The 16,550-nt window shown below is 38.4% G+C and overlaps 1 protein-coding gene across 1 annotated transcript in view; it reads right to left on the bottom strand.

Moving 5' to 3' along the window:
* Positions 1-12,265, bottom strand: part of LOC137287555 (diacylglycerol kinase zeta-like) — a 309,083-nt gene extending 296,818 nt beyond the window's left edge. Inside the window, exon 1 of the mRNA XM_067819919.1 lies at positions 12,175-12,265. The gene's annotated coding sequence lies outside the window, so the exon portion shown is untranslated. The remainder of the gene's footprint in view (positions 1-12,174) is intronic.
* Positions 12,266-16,550: the final 4,285 nt, after the last annotated feature.

The raw sequence follows: 16,550 nt of genomic DNA, 5'->3' as shown, positions 1-16,550 counted from the left end.
GTAAAATACAGGATTCCTAAATGAATGTCTTAATATTAAGTTGTATCTCTTAAGAAATATCCTTGTAGCGAGTAACAAGTTTCCTAAAGAAATGTCAAGCCATTCAGTGCTTTATACATTTGTGTCAATAAAATATTTGCAAATAAATATTTCAAGTAAAGCATAATTTTAGAACATCAGGTTCATAACAAAAGAATCAGACTTATTTCACAGCAAATAGAAACACATTGTACAGGTTTCAGCTGTGACTTTTAGTTCATAAATCATACACACTTTTCTCAAGAACAGACTTAAATTCAGAAACAAAGCTAGTCTAAGACAGCAGATTTTTTGTATCAGAACTGGTTACAAAATGTATCAAAATTTACCACAGAATGTTTATTTTCCCATTCTGGAGCAGATACACAACACAAGCAATTGTATCACTATCAGGAGCAGATAGATGTCAAAACATCTGGATCAGAAGGACTTCCTCAATGCAACAGTGGGCAACGTCACACTTTTCATCAATCCAGACAAAATTCAATTCCTTCAAGGAAGGTAGACAGAACAAGAAAGTTTGCTAAAATGTCAATTCAGCCTTGGATACATGTAAATGACTTATACCACAGAAGACATGGTTATTCCTACTCAACATTAGACATTCTTACATTTCACTAACTCCTACCCTACGTGTCACGCTAATTACCTTCCTAATGGGCTCCATAACCTTCAAGGATGACGTAGAATGAAAAGATGACCACCACAACACCAATCCACCATTTAAGTCGACACAATGACCACCCAGAGACTCCAACCCAGGAACAGTTTCCCAAGTGTTGTCATGTCAACAGTATTAGTGCCAGCTAATTATTAGTGTGGATTAGACATAACATGACCTATGTCTGTGAACTATTACGTGTGACTGATCTATTAGGGTACGACAAAGCATAACTGTTCCACCAGATTAGGATTCTATTACAACATACAATTACCCACGTCATTTATTCAAATACACATTATAGTAGCTTGTCTTCAAGGCCCATGAAGGTAGAATAGGCCTTCATCAACGAATGCTTGCTGTTAAAGACAACTGTGTTTGTCATAAGAGGCGACTAACAGGACTGAGTGGTCAGGCTCGCTGACTTGGTTGACACATGTCATTGATTCCCAACTGTGCAGATTGATGCTCATGCTGTTGATCACTGGATTGTCTGGTCAAGGCTCAATTATTTAAAGACCGCCGCCTTATAGCTGGAATATTGCTGAATGCGGCGTAAAATTAAACTCACTCATTCACACTCTTGTTTTCAACAAGCATACAATTAACACAGTCTAAGTAGACTTAGTCTCAGTGTATTTCGTTACCCTCCACCACTGAGTCTTACAAAACCTAGTAGAAGGTCACGTCAGGTAACCTTTGAGCGACAAATGACAGTCCACTTAAACGTGAGACGGTTTAAACAGATTTAACCAGTCAGACAACGGCTACTATTTAGGGATCGGAGGGACTTTCAAAATATTCACGTCACTGACAAAGATCTCTCTACAAACAAAAATCTGCATATAACACAGTTATTTGACCTGCAGTATATACGCTTTGGGGTTTCTGTTGACATAGTTACCATTAGTTAATATTTCCACAAGATGACATCCTTGAATATTGTCAAAAACACTATTTTCAGCAACCGTTTACTCACCGTTGTCATGGTTGTATGTACGCCGTGTGCATTACCCGGAAGCAAGCATATGCTAAATATCATTCAGAATCATTCAGGTACAAACCTTTTCGAGATCAAAAGTTCAAAAGATACATGTGAATGTGCACGTTTGCGATTTGGTAAGCTGTGTTCTGATTGGTCAATCTCAAAGGCTACCTGACGCGACCTCCCATAAGGTTTTGTTAGACTCAGTAGTGGAGTGTAATGAAAGGTACTGAGGATAAGTTTACTTAGACTGACAATTAACATGGACCAACACTGTCCCAAAACTCATGTCTTGAAACAATCCACTGGTTTACACTTCTGCAATACACAACTGATCAACCTGATTGGGTTCTTCAATACACAACTGATCCATCCTGATTAGGTTCTGCAATACACAACTGATCAACCTGATTAGGGTACTTCAATAAACAACTATTGTACCTAGTTAGGGTACTGCAGTCAAACTGATCAAACTAACGCGTTCGGCTTTGAATGACATTTACCAGTCTTAAATCAACAGATAAAGGACCGCAAAAATGAAAACAGAATGCCTTTATCTCCTAATTGTAGAAGTTCCCTGCCTCTTGCCCAGACAAGTATACCGGTCACACAAAGGGTGATTGCAATCCCCAGGGACATCAGGCCCCGATTTCTCAAAACAAACTGCAGTTATTCAAATTTCAAATTAAGTTTGACAATTTCAAAAGGCTGAATTTTCAACTTGACGGCATTTTTGAAATAAAAAAGCCTGAACAACTTTTAATAATCAATCCACCATAATCAAACTGTCTACTATGTGTTTTATTTCAGTTCATTCTGGAAAAGTGTTTTCTCAAATTTGAGTAAAAGCTCTATCTGAAGTCAACACTCATACTTCAGTCTGTTTCAAGAAATTGGTGCCTGACCAATAAATTTCCTTTCCTTCATTATTAAACATGTAGGACCTACTCCTACTCCAAGAATCTGCCGGATCAGACACCAGAGTGTTGTGAAACATAAGATGCCCATCCCAGTGACACCAGCATCCAAGTTCAGGGATGATGTTAGTCTGGTAAGTTTGCCTTCCATAGGCTTACTGTTTTCAGGGGATACACAGCATAACTTCATTTCTCCGTGAAATCTCCCAAATTAACAAGCTGATTGGTTCATGAATCATGGCTACAACCTCATGGGTTCCTGGTAAAAGCCATTTATAAGTTCTTCTGAGGTGTGGGGCAATGGGGTAGCCTTGTGGTTAATGTGTTGATCATTGTGCCAAAGACCAGGGTTCAATACCCCACATCAGAACAATGTGCAATGCCCATTTCCGGTGTTCCCTGTCATGATTTGACCTCCCTCACTCTTCCGAGGTGTAGAAATGTACAAGGTATTCCATAAAAGGAGATTGTATGATTATCAATATTTGCACTTACAGTTCCAGTGATTTTCAATGATGATGGTCAGTTAAAAACATTATGTCAGTGTTTCAAGAGAGGATAAGTGAGTGTAGTCTTATGTCGCTTTCAGAAGAGTTCCAGCAATAACACAGTGGGGAACAACACAAATGAGATTCACACAACATGGGAATCAAACCCAGATCTTTGGCATCGCGAGCAAACACTTTAACCACAAGGTAACCCAGTCGCCCCTAAAATATTGTGAAAAATGCAAAAAGTCATTACAATGAAAATAAACTACATGATTCATAAAACTGCAATGAAGTTCATTTTAAAGATTTTCTCCAAATGTCAATGAGGATTATACAGAATAATATTCTTGAAACTATGGATTATTTGATCATCCTGAAATACTAGAGTCTTGAGGCAAGGCTTTGGTTTCACAACATTAATTTTAACGAGGCTGATCATCCTTCATTCCTTACAGCTCTCTGGTGACTTTCTAGTAGTAAGAACACCATGCATGCTTGATCCATTCATCCAGAATTGGGTAATCAGAATGATTTCTCAACAATGGTTATTGTGTCTTGACAGAGCTTAAAGATAACGTGAGTGAAATAGTTTTACACCACATTTAGAAACATTCCATCAAAAACACATGAGGGGACAACAGAAACGGGCTTCACACATTGTACCCATGAGGGGAGTTGAACCTGGATCTTCCAATCTTCGAGCAATTGCTTTCACCACTGGGCTACCCCACCGCCCCCTGAACATAATAGTCACTGACATACTGAAACCTTCTGTACACATATTTTTTTGGTGCTAATAATGTGGCATGAATAACAAGGATCCCTTATACTATGATCTTAGTCATGAAACATTCAACATGTTGAAACCAACCTAAGAGGCAATGACACTTTAAGTTGTCAGGTTATCACATTCGTTTGTATTTACAACACTGTGAAACATTCTCCATACATATTTCACACCCAACAGTGTTGCAAGTAATAGTCACATTTCCTGGATAGACACATTTATACAGAAGCAATGCACAAAATATAAAATTCATATGTGCCCTAACACATTGAGTGATCGAAGTGTGCCAAGGATAATCTTAGTATAGACATTTTGGAAATGACAACAATATTCAAAGAAGTGAGCTGCTACTTCAAAACAAGTCAGTATCTTTTACGTTTAATCAGACTTATGACAGGGACCCGATATAAAATGCAAATTACTAAGATAGGCCTCACAGAAAAAACACCATCACAGCACAAATGTGGTCAGACACAGAAGGCATGACGATACCAAGCTTGGCACTCTTTAACACTCACTACACTTCAACCCGTGAAGTATCTTCAAGACCAATGAAGGTCTGGGGTAGAATAGGCCTTCAGCAACGTATGCTTGCCATGAAAGGCGACTATGCTTGTCGTAAGAGGCGACTAACGGGATCGGGTGGTTAGGCTCACTGACTTGGTTGACACATATAATCGGTTTCCAGTTGCGCAGATTGATGTTCATGTTGGTCAGTGGATTGCCTGGTCAAGACTCAATTATTTACAGACCGCCGCCATATGGCTGGAATATTGTTGAGAGCAAGGAGTGAGTAAGTTCAGCTTCAAGCCCATTTTAGCAATATTCCACCAATGGAGGCTTCACATAATGTACCCACAAAGGGAACCAAACCAAGGTTTTCGCATGATGAGCGAATGCTTTAATAACTAGGCTACCTCATCACCCCACAAAACATCAACCTCATATACCTTTACCTCATTCATATGTAGGGTCATATCTCCCAGGCTGCAGGACCCCTTATTACTTACTTGTAAATTCATTCAACATTTCCTGTTGTCAATGTTGTTTATACTATAAATATGACATGTATAAATTCTGGGAGAAGGCGTTACAAAGTTGGATAACTTGTGCCCAGTCCATTTCATTTTCCAATGAAATATATTTAAAACAACATACATATATATGTCAAGACACTGTATCCTGGAAACTGATGCTCATGATGTCGATCACTGGTTCATCTCTCAAAGACTCCATTATTTTCACAGCTGGTATATTACTGAATGTGGCCACAAACAAAACATCTCAAGAGTTTCAATATGTGAGTAAGTGAGTTGAGTTTTATGGTGCACTCAGCAATATTCCAGCTATATGGCGGCGGTCAATAAACAATCAAGCCTGGATCAGACAATCCAGTGATCAACAATATGAGCATCAATCTGCGCAGATGGGAAGCGATGACATGTGTCAACCATGTCAGCAAGCCTGATCACCAGACCCCATTACATGCCTAGTTGCTTTTATTGCAAGCATGGGTTGCTGAAGGTCTATTTTACCCCAGACCATCACTGGTAGTTTCAAAAGGTACACTTGTAAACTGATTTACAATACTAAAAATATCCATATGATGTTTAAAACAATCTTTCTAAGGATCCTGACTAATGCTTAGTCTCTGGATATATATAACTTTGATAGTAACATTTTAATTGAAGAGGAATAGCAGTTAGATGTGAAATTCAGAACCCTGAAGAAATCTAAACATGCTTCATTTAAGACATTTGCATTGAAACATTTGCAGGAGAATGCTAGGCAATAGGGAAAATAATGTGATTCGGGGTCTGTAAGACAGGCCAACTCAGGGCCCAACTGGGCAATCCATCCCAAACCTAATTAATTATAGTGTGCAGTAGAGTCACAATTTGATACATGTGACGAGGCTTGATTTGAACATTAATCTTACTGTAGTCCATGCAGAAGACGTTCACGTCAACCAGTTTTGAGTTTCAACATGCATGACTTCACATCAATATAATTAGTATCATGTGACCAGTTGTGGTATCTAGTTTTGTGACTGGAAGGATGTTCATTAAACCCTAAGACGTTTCCATGTTTACCATGTTTACTGTGAGATTTTCCACCCGGTGCACAAGGCACCCCCTCAAACCAAACAAATGCTCTTACAAAAATTTACCTTAGACACAATGTTATAAGGTATATATGGTCAGAATATCATAAATCTTTATAATTTGTAAATATTTTCTTCCAGGTGCAGAGTAAATACCCCTGCCATCAAACCCCTCTTACAAAACATACCTTAGACACAATGATATAAGGTATATATGGTCAGAATGTTATTAATCTTCATAATTTTCAATCTTTTCTTCCAGGTGCATAGTGAATACCCCTACCATCAAAGCCCTCTTACAAAACATACCTTAGACACAATGATATAAGGTATATATGGTCAGAATGTTATTAATCTTCATAATTTTCAATCTTTTCTTCCAGGTGCATAGTGAATACCCCTACCATCAAAGCCCTCTTACAAAACATACCTTAGACACAATGATATAAGGTATATATGGTCAGAATGTTATTAACCTTCATAATTTTCAATCTTTTCTTCCAGGTGCATAGTGAATACCCCTACCATCAAACCCCTCTTACAAAACATACCTTAGACACAATGATATAAGGTATATATGGTCAGAATGTTATTAATCTTCATAATTTTCAATCTTTTCTTCCAGGTGCATAGTGAATACCCCTACCATCAAAGCCCTCTTACAAAACATACCTTAGACACAATGATATAAGGTATATATGGTCAGAATGTTATTAATCTTCATAATTTTCAATATTTTCTTCCAGGTGCATAGTGAATACCCCTACCATCAAACCCCTCTTACAAAACATACCTTAGACACAATGATATAAGGTATATATGGTCAGAATGTTATTAATCTTCATAATTTTCAATCTTTTCTTCCAGGTGCATAGTGAATACCCCTACCATCAAAGCCCTCTTACAAAACATACCTTAGACACAATGATATAAGGTATATATGGTCAGAATGTTATTAACCTTCATAATTTTCAATATTTTCTTCCAGGTGCATAGTGAATACCCCTACCATCAAACCCCTCTTACAAAACATACCTTAGACACAATGATATAAGGTATATATGGTCAGAATGTTATTAATCTTCATAATTTTCAATATTTTCTTCCAGGTGCATAGTGAATACCCCTACCATCAAAGCCCTCTTACAAAACATACCTTAGACACAATGATATAAGGTATATATGGTCAGAATGTTATTAATCTTCATAATTTTCAATCTTTTCTTCCAGGTGCATAGTGAATACACCTACCATCAAACCCCTCTTACAAAACATACCTTAGACACAATGATATAAGGTATATATGGTCAGAATGTTCTTAATCTTCAGAATTTTAAATATTTTCTTCCAGGTGCATAGTGAATACACCTACCATCAAACCCCTCTAATGCTATTACGAAGATCTAACTTAAGACATGGCAAGATAAGGTATATCTGATTGGATTACGATAAATCTTTGTAAATATTTCAGTACAGAATTACATCATGATTCAATACAAGGATGGGCATTCAGAGCACAGCCAGCTTTACAAATTGGTGCACCATTGACATATCACTGAATGATGTCATGTCTGATTTGTCATTAAGACCGAGGAGGATCATGACTCATGTCTATAGAGCAAATACCTTGCAAGAATTCGTAATTCATTAAGAAATAAAGTAGCTCAATATTGAGATTATTGACAAATTGTTTCCTCATTAAATTCAACACTATTTGTCCATTGTATTTCCTACACTGCATTAAATTCTGTTCAACAAACTGTTAAAGCATCTTCCTTTTTATTCTGTCTATTGGCCATGTTAGTAGTTAGTCTTGAGAAGAACATACTTTTAGTTATGACTAAAACATAAATTAGGAAGGATTTGATTCAATTTGGGAATATCACTGACATATGCCACAGATGGAGCTAAATCTCACCTTCAGAATACCTGGATTACTTTCTGTCATATCTGAATGTGGCTCAGCTAGCAGGAGGACGAGGCTATCATTGTTGAGTGACAGCGCAAGACATACATCAATTATATGAGCATATCTCAATCTTTGAATCAGTGCCCTATCTCCCAAACATGACCATTAAAACATGAAGGTCAAGAAACAAGAGGAATACAAGAGAACCCAAGCTTTCTCTGCCATCAGACTACTTTTGGGCCATGGTCTTTCAAGTGTGCAACTCACCTGGACAGGTAAAATCCACAGGTGAGCAACCATCAACCTGGACAGGTAAAATACAATGCTCAGCAACCATCAAGTTGGACATGTAAAACACACATATGCAACCATCAATCAAGGCAGGAAAAACACACATGTAAGTGACCATCAACCTTGACAGGTAAAATACACTGGTCAGCATCCATCAAGCTGGACAGGTAAAACACACAGGTATTCAGGTAAGCAACCATCAACCTGGACAAGTAAAATACACAAGTAAGCAACCATTCACCGGTGCAGGTAAAACACACAGGTGAGCACCATAAACCTGGATAGGTAAAACACACAGGTGAGCAACCATCAACCTTGACAGGTAAAATACACTAGTCAAACACCATCACAGGTATTGAGATAAGCAACAATCAAGCTGCTAACAAGTGAAATACACAGGTAAGCAACCATCATTCTGGGCCTTGATTTTTGAAGCTCTCTTAGTGCTAAGATAGTCGTTAGTGCCATACAGGTAAAACACACAGGTAGGCAAGTAAGGCAACTATCAATCTGAACAGGTAAAATACACAAGTAAACAACCATCAGTGGAGTAAACAGTTATTGTTGCCATTTGTGTGAGGGATAATAACACACACGAATATCACTGGCAGAGAGACTTATGGCGACAATGACTGTTTTATGTACAATATCTCATAAATACCTGAGTGTGATTCATAAATACATGAAGCCCACAAGACTATGTATTCTTTGTTTGTTCATCTTTGTACAGGTCAGATAAAACATGACCTGTAGCATTATTGAAATGCATCATACAAATGATAATCTAATGTAGTTGTAGCGTTTTTAATATATTCCCAAACAGATAAACATAAAGCACAATCAACAACAAATACGTTTAGTAATTTACATATCCAATTTAATTCATTCTTTTGCCAAACTCAGCATACATGATGCTGTCACTAAATATGTCACACTGGACCTGACAGTCCTCATGATTAACATCATAAGCATCGGTTGTCCTCAACAAGATATCACAGAAATATATCTAAAAAAAATATATATTTTGTACAACTTATTTGGATGAAATATGCAATATACTGCTCACAATAGGTTGAGGATTAATTATCATTTCATGTTTGCATTGCTATACATATTGCCCAGGATCTAACATAGTATTATGAAAGAAGAGAAAAATATCCCAAAGCGAGTTGAATTTGACGCTCAGGTGATTTCGACAATTGCATTGCTAGTGCTATTTTGGGGATCGGAGTGTGCAAACTGTTTCATCAGTAGTGCAGATGCCCAGTTCCTGTCATGTCGGAGTGCGCAAACTGTTTCATCAGTAGGGCAGATGCCCAGTTCCTGTCATGAGACGTTTCATTGACAATTGAAATCCAGAAGTTAAGTTATGTAAAGAGCACATAAACATCACTATTATTTCCCAAGATCATTAATACCACTTTAGATGCAACATCAATTGCCTGTCTAAATAAAAACTAGCGAGGGAAATTTCGGCAAGATCAGTCTGCTGTTGATAGGTCATGTATTAAACAGGAAGCCACGTGATCAAAACAGTCTCTCACCGTGCAGAGGTGAATGCATGGCTCATTGTTGAAAACACATACAAAATACCCGGATGTGGAAAGCGGCTACAGTTTCACTGATACAATGTCATCAACACTATTTTTGTAGGAAACACATGATATTTTTTATGAATATATCTTTATCACTCAAGGTTAGCAAAATCAAAACTTAAAATGATAATTAAGATAAAAATTATGTTCTTGTCTTACATCATCGGAAACCCCTAACAACGGGATACTTATTTTGAAATAGCATATAAAGTTAAAACATAGAAAAAATACTAAATATATTATATTTCATATTACAATTCAATCAATTTCTGACCCCTTGCAATAGATTCTACACTACACAGAACAAAGCATTTATTAAATGATTGTTGAATTATTGAATTTAAACATATTCTTTGAAATAAAATATTTCAACACCTTCTCTTTCCATAAACATGAGTATTTAAGACCATAATGCTACGCTAATATTACATGTAATTTTTTTTACTGAACAAAAAACATTTTCATAATGATAAACTTTATCAATACATGACACATGTGGAGATTTTGACTTATGTTCAAGATCACTAAATCTACATAGTAGACTGCAAACATGATTTGAATCATTCCAGTACAGACTACTCAATGCCATTCCCACCCTCATCCGCTGCCATCACTTGCAGTGCTTGAAGAAGCTACCCCTACCGCCACTAGCCAAAGCTAGGTGACTGTGAATCAGGCGATAGTGTTGAAGCTGTCCAAACTGGAGAGCTGAAAATCTCAGAAAACTTGTTCTTTATTTAATGCACATGAATATGATCAAGTCAAATATTTATGTTTCAAGCTTATCTTTTGCACTAGAAGTGAGCTGCACATTACAGCAGTCTCTTCTACAACCTCATTTAGGGAATATAGACAGAAATCTTAGTTTTCCGTTGATTTATATTGTTTGTTGGATTCTCTCCTCAGTGAGTTGAGATTGATAATATGATGTGCTGTTGAGATTGACATCAAATAATCAGGGGGGAAAATGACTAGTACTCTGAGCATGCACTAGTTGCGTAGATATGTGCACTATATAAATATCATATGAAAACAAAACAAACCAGTTCAGACCAATGGGCATTTTGATATGGATATTTTGCAGGGCCAGTTTTTAAATGGTGTGGGCGTGTAACATTTTTCACTAAACTTGCCCTCCTGGAAAGTGAATTTTCAAAATTAAGTCATACACTGATTTCTCCCATTCTGTACCATATATTATGCTCATCCCGTAACACTTGTACAGCTTGCCACTGTTTAATAACATCACCACACCCATTCTAACAGTAACACAAAACACAGACTCTGAGCCAAGTGGTCTTTCTCATTGCAGCTATGCAGAGCAATAGGTACATAACAAGTATCACACTTTTATGTCTCTGGTATGACGAGGCTAGGCATTTAACCACAGACCTTCTGGTTTCCATGCCAACATTCTACGGCCTTGTCAATAAATTGGACCAAACTTGAAAATACAAACTGATACTGCCAAACGTGAGTCTGAGCAATTAATACTGATATTGAATATGTTGAATTATTAATCAAGTTATTAAGATTAAAAAAAAACCAAATTATTTACAAACACTATCATGAACACTGAATATAAAATCATAATTACATGAGTTCCATCTGTACCCCCAGCTTGAAATGTGTTTTATTTATTATGAATATTTTAAGGTGTTATGATTTACCTTTAGGGAAAGCTTTCTATTAATAAAAAATACACAAACTATCTGTTCTTAGGCACAGAATAATAAAAACAACCTTGTTATGGGATGAAATCTTTTTCAATCATAACAACAATCAGATTTTTCACACAAGTTAACTTAAGTTATTAACGTGACTGTTTGAATTTCCCTGTTACCTATTTCAAGTATGTCAAAGTTCACAAAACCGACGCATTTCCTGTAAGGCACATGTTCACAGCAGTCTAATAAACAATGTTATCTACTGGTTAAGTTATATATATTCATGTCCCTTAAACAACTTTTTCTCGCAAATAATCAGTCATACATCTATCCTGTTCTATTCCTATTAGCTGATAGACACGACAGACCACACAAAAAGATGAATGACATCTGTGCTCAGTACAGGGAACCACCTCCCAAACAGAACACATTCCGAAACCGAATGCAACATTTGTTTGTTAACACTGGGGTGTGTCAACTGGCTAAAAATGTGAAACTATTGTTATAATTTGTCACTGGTCGCGAGGGGAGTACAGACACATGATTAACGTTGATCAGCTATTTAGTGACAAGAGTCTCTCAGCTTGCACAGCGCAGCATAGAATCTGCACACGAACACTGACTGACACGGCGTGCGATCGGCCACGAACACCTTTCGATCGATCGTATGAATACGATTGTTTACACGCCTTGAAGTAATTAAAATCGCTTGCCGCAAATAACCCTACCTCAAAAAGTGTGTATATCCAACTTGGACAGTCTCTATTTGTATGCGGTATGTGTTGACATAAGTTAGTCGACGAACACAAACTTCCCCGCCATGTTGCCCGAATGCACGATGGGATATCACAATCTTGCGTGGGAGGTGTGGGCGTGGCCCTCGCTCACCTGTAAGATTCCATAGCAACGGCGTCGTTGATAAAATAATTACTATGCGGTATTCACGGGAGATATGATTAGCTTAGATGAAAACAATATCTAAGTGCCTGTGGATGTTCTAACAATATAACTGCCTATTTTCTATTCACACAAACCCGATAATCTAATGCCTATATTGACGAACAATGTGCTCTCAAGTTATTGATTTTCTTTAACTGACGCGATGGACATCCATTCACAATTTCTAATGTTTTCTGTTTCTACCATTTTGCTCAGAGTAGAAAGAGAAATTATTACAATTGTCTAGATCACAGAAAATAGCTCGGTATCCATGGATACAGCCACCTTTTCCAAGACGTGACTTATCGTTTCTATTTTTGTGGATAATATCTGCGAAATCGTGATATATATTTGTATTCGATTTTTTAATGGAGGAGCATGTCGCTATTCATATGACCACATCAAACACATAAACGGATGAGTAGCATCTTGAAAGTGCCAATTTGTTCACGCAAAAGCGTATGGAGATATGTCGTTATTATAAGCTCAGGTACCTGTCCAAAAGTGTTGAGTGTTTACACTGCTACACATTTTCCTGCATCACATTTTGAATCTAGCTGAATAATACGTTTGAAGGACTTAAGATGTGCCAAAATAACATGCTCAAGTTCGGGCAGTAGTCACCGTCAACAGTTTAATCCAACTAGTGAAGGATTGCAAGGCGCTTCCAATACAAGGTGTGCGTCATTGTTCACTGACCATTCAGTCATATGGTTCGTTTCCAGCAGGGATGAAAACAGATCAGTTCGTTATGTGAGACTGTGTATATTTTACTTGAACTACTGGCAATGAGTATGTTAGATTCGCGGAATTACAAACTATTGTATCATGTTAAAAATGGACGTTAATATAGTTACACCCCTAGATCTGCTTTCTTTCGTTTCAATCCAGCTACAGCCCTGTCAGACATGTCGTTATACCTCCGCCAAGCCCATAGTTACACCTGCGTCATGTCTATAGGTATAGATGTGTCAGACCTATAGTTACACCTGTGTCATGTCTATAGGTATAGATGTGTCAGACCTATAGTTACACCTGTGTCATGTCTATAGGTATAGATGTGTCAGACATATAGTTACACCTGCGTCATGTCTATAGGTATAGATGTATCAGACCTATAGTTACACCTGCGTCATGTCTATAGGTATAGATGTGTCAGGCGTATAATTACACCTGCGTCATGTCTATAGGTATAGATGTGTCAGACCTATAGTTACACCTGCGTCATGTCTATAGGTATAGATGTGTCAGACCTATAGTTACACCTGCGTCATGTGTATAGGTAGAGATGTGTCAGGCCTATAGTTATAACCCCGTCGGGCCTCCATGCATACCTGCGTCATGTCTCTATGTATACCTGTGGCAGCCCTGAAGTTACACCCCAGTTAACACTGGAGTTACACCTGTCATAGAAATTGTTATCCCCTCGTTATCACTAGAATTGTACGGCTCTCAACAGCGGTTCGTTTATTTGAAAGTTTAACGCCCAGTGAATGGATTAGATATGATCGACTGACCACTAGGGTGATTCCACATACGCACGCACACGCACGCACGCTCGCTCGCACACACACACACACACACACACGCAAAGTAGACATATATATTTCAGTAAACAGAATTATACATCTCTAAAATTCTGTTTAACAGTGATGTAGAACAAAGAAATCTAAATGTGATGTACGTGATTAATTTGCATCCCTTTCTTGTGAACGTTGCATTGAGCACGTCCAACCACGCGTGGCTGACGCCGGATTCCGGATCCATTGAGACGGTATTCCTCTTTCGGTGTATGACTGTACACTTTCACGATCCCGGGAAAAGGAAGGACCTCAAGATAACATGGCAGGATTTGCCCTGACATTGTGTGGACACTAGGGCTGCAAGGTATGGGGAGTGAGTATAGTTTTACACCGATTATCACAATATACCAGCCATACCACAGCAGGAGTATCAATCATGAGCTCCACACGTTGTATCCATGTAGGGGTTCGAATCCGAGTCTTTGGCGTGACCTGCCAACGCTTTAACAACTCGGCTATCCCACTGTCCCAACTAAGAAAAAGGCATGGGTGCTATGATCTTTAAAATCTCATGCCGTGACCAGTTGCCGCATGCACAGAAAGACGCCATGTTACTACATTGCCTTGACATTGGCTACGCAGATTCGGATTCATTTCCAGCTGCCAACGAATACGGTTTTTGGACAACTAACTATCCTCAAGGATGTCCACTGACATTCAAGTCACCTATTCCAGTGACAAAAATGCATCCCTTAATATGCCCGATGATCAAGGTATGGTGTCATTACCAGTGTGCGTTGCTTCCCTTGCTATGGAACTGTATTTTAACCTATGTCCTTGACGTTTGTCCCACATCATGGCGAGAAACGTCCTCTAAGCGAGCAACCTATTCTTTGATCGACGACCTTTTAAATAATCTCTGACGTTAGCAATGTATGGGAATAGAAAAGTGATAAAACATCACCCACTCTACACATATAAAGAATATTCTCAGTGATATTTCTCGCAGAAAAGAATGTCATCGATATCCTTGACCCGAGACATCTAAGATATATAGCGTTCACTAACATGAACAGTGTTGGCGATCAAGTCATGAGGCACATGCCAAAAAATGCATGCAAGAAAAGGTTGGAGCGCAACGTTTTCATGGCAAATGCATCAAAGACATGAAAACGTGACACGGATATAAAAAGAAAAGTATTTTAATAAAAATATTTCTTGCTTTAAACAGCTGTTTGGACCAGTGATGCAGAATGAATTCAAATAACGTTGGGGAAGCCCAATGCATTTGTGAACACTCGTGACAAGTCGAAAGGTTTCTTGCAACTTTACGGAAATTATCGAGTGGCGTTGAATGATCCTGGGTTTCAAATCCACATCCGTATAATTTTGCCGAATTTTTTAAAGCCGTCTTTTCCCTCGTATTTAAATAACTGGAGTGAGTCGGTTTGGGGTGGGGTGGGGCGTGTTGCATGGTGGAAAAGAGATTTGCGTGAGGGGGGTGGGGGAGATTTGCGTGGGGGGAGGGGGGGATCTTGAAATGCACTGACAGGGTACCTGGATTCAAGCAGTGAAACAGTTGCAGAAGCAGCAGCGATAGCAGGAACATCACTAAAAGCTGTAGCAGTAGTTTGTTGTCTAACGCCGCCTTAGGCAGACGGTGAGGTACTGGTCTTAGCCCTACCGGCAGCAGTAGTAACACCAATAGCAGTAGTAGTAATAGCTGCACCAGTGATAGCAGTAACAGCGGTAGTAGTAGTTTGTTGTCTAACGCCGCCTATATGTCGGTGTAGCAACAGCAGCAGCAGCAGCAGCAGTAGTTGTACTAGTGACAGTAGAAATAGCATTAGTGGCAGTAGTTTATTGTGTGACACCGCCTTACTCAGTTGGTAATGTACATGTAGTAGTAGACGCTGCAGTAGTAACGGTAGTAGTAGCAGCAGCAGCAGTAATGGTAGTAGCAACAGCAGTAACAGCAGAAGCAACAGCAGTAGCAGCAGTAGTTGTACTAGTGACAGTAGAAATAGCATTAGTGGCAGTAGTTTGTTGTGTGACACCGCCTTACTCAGTTGGTGATGTACATGTAGTAGTAGTAGACGCAGAAGTAGTAACGGTAGTAGTAGCAGCAGTAATAGTAGTAGCAACAACAGTAACAGCAGAAGCAACAGCAGTAGCAGCAACAGCAGCAGCAGTACGCATAATTTCACTGGAACCCTCATCCAACTTATCTGCTTTAGAATTCGCCCACCAGCAACAGGCCCACCACCAGCCAAAACTAAAAACATCCACATACATGAGTGATATTTACGCTGTTTTGCACTTATATTTATGAGCATTGAATTACATACGCTCATGTATATCTTATTTGTGATGTGTCACTTGTGCAGTCTGAAGACAATGTAGGTGGAGAATGCCTTAAACACTCCAATAAACACGCGTTTGTTTTAAAACATTTACTATCAACAGTTTCCACTGTTAGTATGATTATCAGAAAGAAAATTAACGCATTATTTAAAATACATTGAATAATCAAGATTGCTAGCCCACGCATCTGCATATTGCATGAACAATGAGTCGTGGGCGTCCTTGCTTTGTTAAAGTATCATGAGAGCCATGCTGATTTAGTTATCATGCACAACAAT

The sequence above is a fragment of the Haliotis asinina genome, chromosome 6 (genome assembly GCF_037392515.1).
Source record: "Haliotis asinina isolate JCU_RB_2024 chromosome 6, JCU_Hal_asi_v2, whole genome shotgun sequence".
Taxonomy (NCBI): domain Eukaryota; kingdom Metazoa; phylum Mollusca; class Gastropoda; order Lepetellida; family Haliotidae; genus Haliotis; species Haliotis asinina.
Note: the sequence above shows the minus strand (reverse complement) of the source record. Positions and strands in the feature narration are given on the sequence as shown.